An 11,848-nucleotide genomic window follows, 5' to 3' on the forward strand; every position below is an offset into this window, starting at 1 on the left:
GTGCCTCTAAAAATGTTTTTATTTATTTAATTTAATACAACTAAGAAATTGAAAGGGGAGGGGAGATAGAGCGGGAGAGAAGTAGGGAGCAGGGTGGTGGCACACCAGGCACGAAGTGCAATGACCTGCTCAAGGATCCCCATTTGAGTCCCCAGCTCCGTACCATTAGGGGTGTCACTTCACAAGTAGTGAAGCAGGTTTGCAGGTGTCTTTATCTCCCCCTCTCTGTCTTCCCCTTCCCTCTCAATTTCTCACTGTCTTATCCAGTAAAAATGGGAAAAAAATGGTCTCTAGAAGCAGTGGATTCATAGTGCAGGCACCGAGCCCCAGCAATAAACGTGGAAGCAAGAGAGAGAGAGAGAAAGAGAGAGAGAGAGCACGAGCGAGCGAGCGAGAGAGCTGAGACCTGTAGCTCTGCTTCACTGGTCATGAAGCTTCCCCCTGCAAGTGAGGGAACATGAACCTAGGACCTGATGCATGGTAATGTGTGTACTCAAATGGGTGTATCACCCTGTGACCCGAGGAGTTGAATTTCTAATTCATTAGAAAGGAAATGGATCTCACTGAGAAGCAAAGTCATTTTCAGAATACTCTGGATCTACCAAGAGCAGCTGCTGGAAACTGTCCTCCACATTTATAATTCTGGGCCTCTGAGTTGTTGGCAGCCTGGGATGTTTGTGCTGAAGCCACCCACCCACCTCATCCACAGGCATGACTTCTCCAGCCTGAGCGCTCAGCAGCTACTGGGGGTGGGGGTAGTGGAACACAGTTCTTCTTGGATTCCTTGCCCTCTGTGTCCTCTCAGACAGTCACCTTCATGACCAAGAACAAAGTAGGAGCAGGAGACAGCTTGTTGTTAATGCCACCAGACAAGTGACTGTTTCATTGGTGATGTTCTTTTTTAAAAAAAAATTTATTAACTTTATCAATGAGAGAGAGGAGAGAGAGAGAATAGATAGATAGATAGATAGATAGATCATTGCTCAGCTTTGGTCTATGGTGGCACTGGGGATTGGATGAGCCTCAGGCATGACAATCTTTTTGCATCACCTTCATGCTGTTTCCCCTGCCTGATAATGGTCTCTTTCTGCAAGCTCCCTTTGTGCTTCCTGGGTAGGGATACTCTGTCCCTATGCCACCAGGACACAGGTCAGACAGTTTCCAGACCCGTCAGTCATCACCCAGCAATACTGTGACAGAATGGTTTGATGGCAGTTCCCTGTGCTGCCCTCTGGGTGGCTGGCCCTCACCTTTGCCTTTTCCTCCCTCACATGCCTTGTAGGTCCTGTGTCCTGCACAGTGCATGTCAGACCCCCTCCACCCCATGGCCATCATTTCCGGGTGAACACCCCATACCTGACTTGCTCTGCATGTCCCCAAGGTGACTAATGGCCTGTCCCCCTGCTGCAGCCACACTGAGTATCAGTGTCAGATTCCCTCACTGTTTAAACTCCACCTTTGGTGAAGATATATTTGGGGGGGACAGTATTTAGCTAGCAAAGGGAGAAAGACTCAAGAAATAAGTCTACACACAGCAAACAAAAAGTCACAGAAAAAGGTTAGAGTTTGTTAGACTAGACCGTCATGAAGGAAGGTGACATGCAGATAGCAAGGAAGCCCTGCAGTTCATTCTAGGAGGCTGCTGAGAGCATCCAAGAGCACTGTGAGCACTTCGTGTTATGGAGCCTGTCAGATGAGGTTGACATTCTGGCTGTTCTGTTTCGTTACCAATTTCCTCATCTGTTGGTATGCTTCTGGATTCTGCTTCTAAGACCCCCTCTGTTTCTTTGGTTTGATCCCCCCCTGCTTAACACTGTATTCTATTTGCATAGCCACTCTTGACTGAGCACCGCCCTGCCTCTAGGACATTCGTTTAATCCTCACGGGTTTGTGCTTTTTCCTTCTCCCCACCCCCTATCCTATGTACATCCTCTTTGAACCTGACTCTCTGCCTCAGGATAGATAAGGACAAGATTGTGATTAGAGATAGCTTAGATTGCACTGCGTTCCACATGAATAAAGACTGAACTGCGTACCACTCAGCCATGAGTCCTTGGTCGTCTCTGTCTCCCGCCCATGAAGCTCAGCCCGGCACTCATCCACAAAGCTAAGGGAACTTGAAGAAGCCCAGTTTCAGGAAGTACTTGCTGTGACCTCCCTTGGGAGCTGGGCTTTCTTCCATGGAGCAGGGGGAAGTCAGAGCAGGGAGACCTGGAGTTCTTGGTTGGTGCATGGTCCTTGGGGATGGCTTGAGCAGTGGAGGTGGCTGCTCAGCACTAATGGCCCCGTGTCTGTCCAGCCCTGCCTGTGAGCGGGGGTTCTTCTCACACCTGCCTGTTCTCCTTGGAGGCTAGCTCTTGGAGCAGAGGGATTTAGTGACATCTTTTTTTTTTGTTTATTTCTAGATTTTTAGATTAGTGATTTAATATTGATTTACAACATTCTGAGATAACAGGGGTATGATTTCACACTGTTCCCACCACCAGAGTTCTGTGTCCTCATTCCCTCCATTGGAAACTACAGTAGTTCTCCCAAGGCCACAGATATGGGTTGACTGTTATTTCTATAAGTATTTGTAATTGCCACTAGGGTTGCTGGGGTTTGATGCCTGCATGATGAATATACATACCACTCTTGGTAGTCTTTTTCTCCTGCTCCTACTTAATTTTATTTATTTATTTATTTTTAAAAGGAGACATTAACAAAACCATAGGACAAGAGGAGTACAACTCCACACAATTCCCACCACCAGATCTCCGTATCCCATCTCTTCCCCTGATAGCTTTCCTATTCTTTATCCCTCTGGGAGTATGGACCCAAGGTCATTGTGGGACAGATAAATTGAGTAGCAAGGGGAGATGTGAGGGAGATATGGAGAGGCACCTACAGCACTGTTTAACCACATGTAAGGCTTCTTCCCTACAGATGGGGATTGGAGGCTTGAACCTGGGTCCTAGCACATGACAACATGTGTACTCTACCAGGTGCAAAACTGTCCAGCCGCTGATAGTCATCTTTAAAAAGACTCTCCTGTCTCTGTCACCTCCCCTTTTGTTATGTGCTGGTAACTACCTGCTTTGCTTGTTGTGTGAGACCTTAGAAAAACAGGAATGCTACACATATCACATAGAAGTGCAGATCAGTGTGGCCATGGGTGGTTTCCTAATGCACACTGGGCCCTTTTCTGCTGGGACAGCCTGAGGGTACTTCTTCCCGAGCTAATACTCTCTGGGTTGGAGAGAACTCAACTGGAGCCGATCTAGACTGCTGCATGGGAGAGGGATCAGGAACTCATGCCGCACCAACTTCGCAGGAGATACACTCTGGAACTCTCGGAGCCGGAAAGCAATTTCCAAGTGTCTTTAATCAGAAGAGCAGCTGTTTTTATACTCTCCAAGTAGGGTGGAAACAGGATGTGATATAGAGAGGGTGGAGCGAAAAGTGACTGGTGAAAATCAGAGTGTGACAAGGAGAGGATCAGGGTGTGACAAGGAGAGGGGGTGGAGCAGGTGAGAATTCTACCACTAAACCACCAATGCCCTGGAGGGAGTGTGGTGCTTTATGTAAATGTAAAAGTGATTTATGTAAATAGACCAAAGCTTTGAATGGGATTAAATCTATCCCTATATAGGCATATGGTTAAGCAGAAGCCAGGGGGAGCTGGCATACTATCCAACACTTTTCTTTTGACCCCAAATTATGTGGAGTTTGGATCCTGGGGAATGACATGGTGTGTGTTTCCATTTGTCCATTGAGTGAGATTTCTAGATCATAGAGCATTTCCATGTTTATTTGTTTAAGGATTCTCCAAGATGGGATGTCAGATCCTCACCAAGACTTCCAGCTTCCAAATGATATAATATCATCCTTTTTTGATTGCAGGGCAGTGCTTCATTGTATATCTGTTGCACAGTTTCTTGATTCAGTCATCCCTGGGCATTTAGGTTGTTTCCATACTTTGGCTACTACTATGGCCTATGAGTGGGATTTCTGGATAATAAGGTGTTTCCATTTTTTCCCCCTCCAGGGATATCGCTGGGGCTCAGTGCCTGCACTATGAATCCACAGCTCCTGGCAGCCACCTTTTTTCCATTGTTGTTGCTGTTATTATTTTTGTTGTTAGATAGGACAGAGAGAAATTGAGAGAAGAGGGGAAGACGGGGAGAAAAAGACAGACACCTGCAGACCTGCTTCACTTATGAAACGATCCCCCTGCAGGTGGGGAGCTGGGAGCTCGAACCAGGATCCCTGCACTTTGCACTGTGTGCACTTAGCCCAATTTGCCACTGTCCCCCTTCCCATTTTTGTTTCTTTAAGGATTCTTCAAAGGGTTTCCCATAGGGATTGCATCAGTTTGGTGTTTTTGCTGTGAGATATAAGTAATAAGGTGAAGGAGAACTTGTGGATAGTTGCATTCATATGTGGAATATAGATGACTACAGCAAATGAGCTCCCCCCCCAAAAAAAAAGAGACAACCAGACTGTCTCTTGTACAAGGTAAAAACAAAGATGGGTTATGGAGTGGAGGGAGGTGGGGGTGCACAGAATTTTGGTTGGGGATGGTGGTGACTTACACACATATGTGTTTATGGGTACACCTGAAATATGATAACTTTGTAAAACAATGTTAAATCACTAATAATTTTTTTCAAACGAAGTGAGAGAGAGAGAGAGAGAGAGAGACTTCCAGCTTGAGGACATTGTAAGCTCTATCCTAGTGGTTACAGCTTCAAAGCAGCTGTGACAGAGGGGTCCCAAGTGCCACTGAAAACAGACCCTCAGTTGAGAACAAAGCTGATTATGTAAATTGTGCCTCAAGATGCAACTACGATTTAATTTTCCTCTGTAAATAAATCTCCCATTATCATCCATCTGTTGAGAGCCAGGTAAGACATTCTCTCAGAGGAGCCATAAGGTGAGTACTCCAGAAACACCAACAGGGAAGGGATCAGGATATCCAGGCTTATAGTAAGACTTTCTTTTCTACCTTGAATAATAAATCAGCTACAAAATCAATTCAGAGAAAGCAGCAGCTCTGACAGGCAGAGGAAGCTGGTCCAGCTCTAGGAAAGGGACAAGAAAGCTTTCTTTGACTGCTGTCACAGAGATCAATAATCATCAGAGCTGCCCATTCTGTCCCCAAATAAAAACATTTCAGCTGATGAGAGGTGAATGCAGAATTAGCACCAGCTTTTCTAACCACTGGGTGATCTACCCAGCCAGAAATATCACTTGCAAGCGTGGTCTTTGCTGAGTAGAGGCCACTTGTGGAAAGGGGACTGGCAGGGGCAAGCTGGGGGCATGGCCAAGGCAGAGGTAGGCCCACAACTACTTGGGGACCTTGAGCTCTAAGAAGGACTTGGGAGGCTCCCAAGAGCCTACTAAAACCAGGTGCTGGAGCTGGAGGTGGCCCACCCAGCAGAGTGTAGAGGTTAGGATGCATGAGCACTTGGGTTGAGCCCCACACATCACATGGGAGCATCCCCTTGAGTGGTGGAAAAGTAATTCTCTCTCTCTCTCTCTCTCTCTCTCTCTCTCTCTCTCCTTCTCTTTCGCTGCTTCTCACCCTCTAAACTCTATAGGGAAGAAAAAATGGCTGCTAGGAGTGCTAAAGTAGTGCAGGCACTGAGCAATACCATAGTAGGTAGAAAAGTAGATAAAGATGAAATGTGGGACTTCTGGAGGTGTGGCAATGGAGTAGCAAGCAGCCACATTTAGCTCTCCCCAATCAACTAGGAAAAGCAATGGAAATTACCTGTAAACTTAACAAAATACAACCAGCATTTTTTTTTTGAAACTCAACAAGTCACAGGTAAGTATAGACATGTGTGGCTTGTGGACAGAAAACAGGTGAGGGAATGATTCCTAGACTAAAAGGCTGCACCAAAATGGGAGATTGACAGCTGAATCACACCACTTCTGGGTCTGAGTTTAAGCAACAAATAACAGTTAAAAAGAAAAAAGAATCACCTAAAAACTCACCAATGTACAACTGTGAATTCTTGAGTTTTCAGTGATGTTGCCCCACAGAGGCTGGAACAGTAGCAGGGAGAAACTATATTGACATCAAGAACACTGACTCAGCTTGGTGACCTAGGATAAAACCTCCATTCCCTCATCAAGATATCTAAGCAGGGAAATAATATACCTTAGCCACAATGCCTCCTGCTGGTACAACAACAAAAAAAAAACAGTAAGTGCAGAAACTGAGAAATACACAATGACAGGAAACCCAAGTAACCAGACAGACAAAAATCTAAAAAAAAAAAAAAAAAAGACAGAGATAGAGTTCAGAAACCTCATTATGATGAAATCAATTCAAAAAACTAAACTTAAGATTCAAGAACTTAGTGATCATTTTACCATAGAATTACAAAGTACAGGGGGAAAAAAAAACTCCTCCAAACAGAACTGCAGGGCCTAAAGGACAATTTGAATGCAGTTCAGGTTGAGGTAAGAGACCTCAGAAATAAACTTAATCAGGTGGAGGAGAGGATATCAACACTAGAGGACACAACCATCACACTCTTGGAATTAAAACTCTTGGAGAGGAAAGGTCTAGGAAAAATTAAGCACTTCTCTGTGAAACAGCAGTCTCCATCTGAAAGATGAACATCAGAGTTATTGGGATCCCAGAGGGAGAAGAGAGGAAGAGAGGAATAGAGAATATATTCAAAGAAATTTTAGAAAATTTTTCATACCTGAGCAATGCTCAAAATAATAGAAATTGGGGGCTAGACAGTGGTGCACCCAGTTAAGTGCACATAGTACTAAGTGCAAGGACCTATACAAGGATCCAGATTTGAACCCTGCTTCCCACCTGCAGGGGGGAAGCTTCACAAGCAGTGAAGTGGTTCCTCAATTGTCTGTCTTCTTTCTCTCTTCCTCTCTATCTCCCCTGCTCTCTCAGTTTATCTCCTATCAAATAAAAATAATAAAAAAAGAAGGAAAGACTTGACTATCAGGAGTGCTGAATTCACAGTTCAGGCACTGAGCCCCAGCAATAACCTTGGAAGCAATACATATACATATACATATACATATACATATACATATACATATACATATACATATACATATACATATACATATACATATACATATACATATACATATACATATACATTTACATATACATATACATATACATATACATATACATATACATATACATATACATATACCCAAAGCAACATATACCAAGACACATTATTGTGAAACTACCCAAAACTAGGATCAAGGAAGAAATATTACAGGCTGCTAGGGAAAGGAAGAAAGTGACATACAAAGGCAGAACTACCAGGCCCTCATATTTCTCACCACAAGTCAAGGATGGAGTAGAATGGCATATTCAGTATTAAAAGATAAGAATTTCCAGCTGTGAATTCTGTTTTCTGTTAAGTTATCTTTCAAATATAAGGGAGAAACAAAGATCTTAGAAAACATTAAAAAACTGAAGGAATTTGCCATGACCAAACCTGACTTGCAAAGAATTACTGAGAGGAGTCTGACATGAAAAAAAGAAGCAGAGAAACTCCAATTTTGATTGGGATGGTCAGTATTAGAATAGAACCAGGAATACAACAGAGAAAACCAGATTCAGGAGGGGAGAGCAAAATACTCAAAGCAGCATGATCCAATGTTGGTGAACGAAGGCCAACTTAAAAAAAGATTCTTATAGATACCGTCAGTTAGACACACTATTCATAATAACCACAAAACAAAACATAGCACAAAGACAAGTAGGAAACATATATACAGTAGGCAAGACCATTATAGAAAACACATAAAACAAGACCATTATAGAAATCCACATAAAACAACAAGGAAAAGAGCTAACAAGAACATAAAACAGCCTGGAAACAAAAACCAGAGTAGCTATAAGCCAACATCATTTATCAACAATCACTCTAAATGTAAATGGCTTAAATTCACCAGTTAAAAGACTCAGAGTGACTAAGTGCATTAAAAGGCAATACTCATCTATTCTGTATCTCCAGGAAACACACATCCAAAAGAAAGACAAACAGAACCTCCAGATGGCAGGTTGGAACAAGGTATTTCTAAGCCAGTAATACAAACAAAAAGGCTGGAACAGCTATTCTTTTTTTCAATTTATTTCTTTATTGGGGAATTAATGTTTTACATTTGACAGTAAATACAATAGTTTGTACATGCATAACATTTCCCAGTTTTCCATGTAACAATACAACCCCCAAAAGGTCCTCTGTCATCCTTCTTGGATCTGTATTTTCCCCATCCACCCACCCCAGAGTCTTTTACTTTGGTGCAGTACTCCAATTCCAGTTCAGGTTCTGTTGGTATGCTTCTAATTCTGCTTCTAAAACCCCTTCTGTTTCATTGGTGTAATCCCCCAGCTTAACACTGTATTCTATTTACATAACCACTGTTAACTAAGCACCACCCTGCCTGCAGGGCATTGGTTTAATCCCCACTGGTTCATGATGTCTTTTTGCTCCGCCCCCTCTCATAGTCACCCTGATTTCCACCACTGTCTTCGCTCCACCCTCTCTAATCATAATCCTGTCCTTATATATACTTGCCAAGTAGGGTGGAAACAGGATGTAATGTAGAGAGGGTGGTGCGAAAAGACAGTGGTGGAAATAAGGGTGACTACAAGAGCAAAAAGATATCACGAACCAGTGGGGATTAAACCAATGCCCTGCAGGCAGGATGGTGCTTAGTTAAGAGTGGTTATGTAAATAGAATACAGTGTTAAGCAGGGGGGATTAACCAATGAAACAGAAGGGGTTTTAGAAGCAGAATTAGAAGCATACCAACAAGGTTCTACTTGTGTTTTCTCTTCTGATCTTGTTTCTTAACTTCTGCCTGAGAGTGAGATCATCCCATATTCATCCTTCTGTTTCTGACTTATTTCACTTAACATGGATTTTTCAAGGTCCATCCAAAATCACTGAAAACGGTGAAGTCACCATTTTTTTTATAGCTGAGTAGTATTCCTTTGTGTATATATACCACAACTTGCTCAGCCACTCATCTGTTGTTGGACACCTGGGTTGCTTCCAAGTTTTGGCTATTACAAATTGTGCTGCCAAGAACATATGTGTACACAGATCTTTTTGGATGGGTGTGTTGGGTTCCTTAGGATATATCCCCAGGAGAGGAGTTGCAGGATCATAGGGTAGGTCCATTGCTAGCCTTCTGAGAGTTCTCCAGACTGAGGAACAGCTATTCTAATAGCAGATAAATTAGACTTTCAGACAAAGAAGGTGAAAAGTGACAGACATGGACACTACATATTGATAGAGAATCCTAAAACAAATAAATATGGAAGTACTTTATGATCCAGCAATACCACTCTTACACATTTATTCAGTGGACACTCAAAGACTAATTAGAAGAGATATATGCACCCCTATGTTCATAGCTGCATTATTCACAATACCCAAAGAAGTTATGGTATATATATTTCATGTAATAATACTCTGCTATAAAAAATATGATATGGTGTCCTTTGGGATAAAGTGGATGGAACTGGAGGTGGTTATATTTAGTGAAATAAGTAAAGAGATGAAAGACAACTACCAGATGGTTTCACTCATATGTGGAATATAGAGATTAGGTTTATATAAAATTGCCACACACACACACACACACACCAGAAGCAAGCAAATTATAACACACATGAGAACTATGTTGGTTATCTTTTGTAGGTGGAAGGGTGGGGATGCAGTTCTTTGGTGGTGGTCTGATGCGGAACTATACATTCTAGTCTTACAATCTTGTAACAAACTATTAATAACAAATAAGTTATTTTTAAAAGATTAAATATGTCTCAAAAGGTCTGAATATGGGGGCTGGGTGGTGATGCACCTTATAGAGCATACCCAGGTCCAAGGCTTCTGATCCCTACCTGCGGGGGGTTGGGAAGCTTAAGGGGCAGTGAAACAATATGGCTGGCAGCCTCTCTCTCTCTCTCTGCCCCCCCTTCCTCCATCCCTCCCTTCTCAATTTCTTTCTACCTTTATAAGCTTTTGAATGTTGTGTTATAAGGAGACTTTGTACTCCAATGGTGTCTTGAGCCAAGAATAATAACTACTTGCAGCTAATAGCTGACAGTGAATTCTGGCTCTGTGGATCACGGACCACCTGGCGGACTCACATGTGTTGGTGGCAGCATGGTGCTCTAGCGGTATCTGTCAAGGCACTGCTGGCTGATGATGACAGGATTACAGCAGAATGACTGGCTAGTTCTTTGAGACACCCCACCCCCCACACACACACCTTCCTTCCACCTTAGGAAAAAACAAGCAACAACCTGACTAAGCCTTCTTGGCAATATAGGCACAGCAGGTCATGTATACTGTGACCCCAGAAGGTCAGATGTCAGCTCACCAGCCCCAGCGTCTAGCTGCCTCCCTAGTTCCTGCAGGCTATGCCTGCTCCCTACAAACCTAGAGCTTAGCTTAGAAAGCAGCTCAAAATACCTGCTCAATAAACACTTTTCAGTAAACATGCTGAAGCACCATCTACAAGCGAAAGTCATGTAGTGGGAATGGTTTCAAAATAGGTTAGAAGTATCTGGGCCATTGTGCTGCAATCTCTCTCTCTCTCTCTTTCTCTCTCTCTCTGTCTCCCCACCCAGGAAAGAGAGAGATTCAGTCTCTATCTAAAAGTAAAAGATTGACTGCCTGGAGTGGGGTCATGCAGGCTCTGGACAAGTAGTAATAAAGTAAAGTAAAATAAAATATAGAAATAAAAATCTTTTTTAATTCTTACAGCTACAATGGCCCACATACCTCTCTCTCTGTGCAACACTGTGGAGACAGTTATTGAACTGTTTTAGAAATGAAGTAATCATTACTTGTCAAGTGACTGCAAGCTGACTTCTCATTAAAATTGCATCAGTGCCTTTCCAGGGTGTGTTAAATTGGATACTTAACAAAGCACAGCACTCTATTATGTTTCTGTTGTAATTGCCCAGGAATGTTTTGCTAGTTTTGCACAGTTCAGGTGAGAACAGTGTGGAATGTCTGATGGACAGTAAGCTCCCGGATGAGGTTTTACAGAGCCCTGTCCTGTGTCCAGGTCTCCCTGTCTCTGTGACCAGACACTCCATCCCCTCCATGTCTGGGCTCTGGGTTCCTGCAGATGCCAGAATTGAGCTGCTTTGTGGTGGGAGGGGAGGAAGAAGGACTGCCTCACCCACAGAGAGACACCTGTGTTCCTGCTGCAGCCCTCTCTGCTGTGGTTTAGTGATTCAGCTGTGATCACAGCAAGCCTCTGCCTTTATGTCCCCACAGGGAGTCATTCACAGTTGCAAAGCCTCCATCCCAGCTCACAGGGGACCTAGGGCTTTCTGAGCCCAGTGATCACTGCCAGTTCTGATGCTACTGTTAATAACGTAATGAAAAATGCAGTGCCATAGAAGGCTTATGACAGCCTCCCATCATTCATCCCATTAAGCCTGGCAGTAGCTCTGCTAAGCAGATAGAGTCGGAGAGCACAAGGCAGGTCTCTCTGTCATTCAGGTTATTATAGAGTCGGCAATGTTGACTTGCTTATAGTTTTCTAGTTGGTGGGAGGGCAGTGGCCATGGACCAACTTTGGGTGTTCAGAGAGCCCCCTGAAATTCACATAAGAGTCAGAAGGAGCCACCAGGGTTTGCACTAATCTCCCTTTTGCACCCAGGAATTAGGTGGAAAGTTGTAGATTTGCAGTTGTCATCACAGGAGCTGCTGGAACGTTCATCCCGGACTCTGCCTGGAGCCTGTGGGTTTGTCTACCTCTGATCCTTTGTGTCTCCAGATCCTTTGTGTCTCGGGTCTGGGATATTTCAGAGACTTCTTGGAACTGGCAGTTCTGT

The sequence above is a fragment of the Erinaceus europaeus genome, chromosome 7, assembly GCF_950295315.1.
Source record: "Erinaceus europaeus chromosome 7, mEriEur2.1, whole genome shotgun sequence".
Taxonomy (NCBI): Eukaryota; Metazoa; Chordata; class Mammalia; order Eulipotyphla; family Erinaceidae; genus Erinaceus; species Erinaceus europaeus.